Source organism: Macrobrachium nipponense, chromosome 10, assembly GCF_015104395.2.
Source record: "Macrobrachium nipponense isolate FS-2020 chromosome 10, ASM1510439v2, whole genome shotgun sequence".
Lineage (NCBI taxonomy): Eukaryota > Metazoa > Arthropoda > Malacostraca > Decapoda > Palaemonidae > Macrobrachium > Macrobrachium nipponense.
This window is the reverse complement of record NC_087204.1, coordinates 94,309,914-94,311,549: the sequence shown is the minus strand read 5'-3', so window position 1 is coordinate 94,311,549 and position 1,636 is coordinate 94,309,914.

The following is a 1,636-nucleotide window of genomic DNA, read 5'->3' as shown; positions in this document are numbered from 1 at the left end:
TCTCTCTCTCTCTCTCTCTCTCTCTCTCTCTCTCTCTCTCTCTCTCTCTCTCTTCATTATATGTATTACTAACATACTCATTTGCTTGGCCTTTAATTTGAAACATCAACTGTCAACGGGATTTTTTTTTAATTTAAAACGAATGTATGACAGCGATTAAATTCAAGTAACAATTTTCTTTATTCACTGGTACTGAAATGGAAGAGTCCAAATTTACTTCTGTCTGCGGCTTAAGATTTCTCAATTTCTGCAGCTAAATGGACATATGAACATCTTTGGTTCTATAAATTTCAGGATATTTTTTTTTTACTTTTAATGAAATAAGAGAGGTATCTTTTTTTTTTACCTCTTTTAATATTATGAGTTCTCCATGCAACTTTTTTTTAAATGTATGTTTCTGTTCCTTTTAATTTTTTCCCTCTTTTTCGCACCAATTTAACAATGTATTCAAGAAAAATTAATATCCTAATTAATTGTTAATATAGTATATATATAATATATATATATAATATATATATATATATATTATATATATATATATATATTACATATATATATATATGTATGTATATATATATATATATATATATATATATATATATTATATATATATATATATATATAGAAAGAAGAGAGAGAGAGAGAGAGAGAGGAAGAGAGAGAGAGAGAGAGAGAGACCTGAGAGAGAGAGAGAGAAGAAAAATACAAAACAGGTAACTTTCTAACAAATTGTAAAATCATCTTTCAACCAAAATCTAGTTAGAATTACAGGCATTTATGTGACTAAATAACAGCTACAAAAGATCTTACACCAATCAGATACTGCAGAATCTTCGTTGAAATCACTATTCACTTATTATTAGTTTTTTCTTTCATTGTTTTTGTGTCCACAAACTTTATGTTATTGGGAACTATAAGTAGAAATTGACTATGCAAGTTCCTTGATAAAAATTAAATAAACATCTGAATAGAAAATGTGTATGTATATATTTACACATACGTGCATATATAATATATAAATATTAATTATATATATATATATATATATATATAATATATATATATATATATATATATGTATGTATGTATGCATGTATATATATAATATAAATTGAAGCAAGGGTTCAACATTATTTTGAAGCCTTTATTTAACCTGGACAATGGGTCACAATGAGTTTCAAGAATCGAGTGTGTGAATTACAGCGTAAATAATGACAACATCGACTTATTTATTAAAATCCCTATGTCTCAATAGTTTTCTGACCATTTGAGATTTATTTACCAATTTTTAGTTTTAAAATAAGCCTTTTTTTCATTTCCTTGTAGTTACATTGCCTTAACCAACAAATGATTGCTCTGTTAGAGCCACGTGATTGTACCCAAATAAGGGGAAAGTGTCCATATAAACAAGTTTTCTTAAAAGTTAGTTGAGCAAACATTCATTCAGTAATGCTCTGTTGACGCTAATTAACACCGTGCTGTACATTCCATAACATTCATTATTCACTCTTTTTTTATCACTTCAAACACCAGTTTCTCTTATTCAGAGTAATTATGAATGAATAATTTGTTACCATAAAACTTCAGCCAGGTAAAACCAGACCCTTTTGTCGGACCTGACGTGCATATTTTTTAT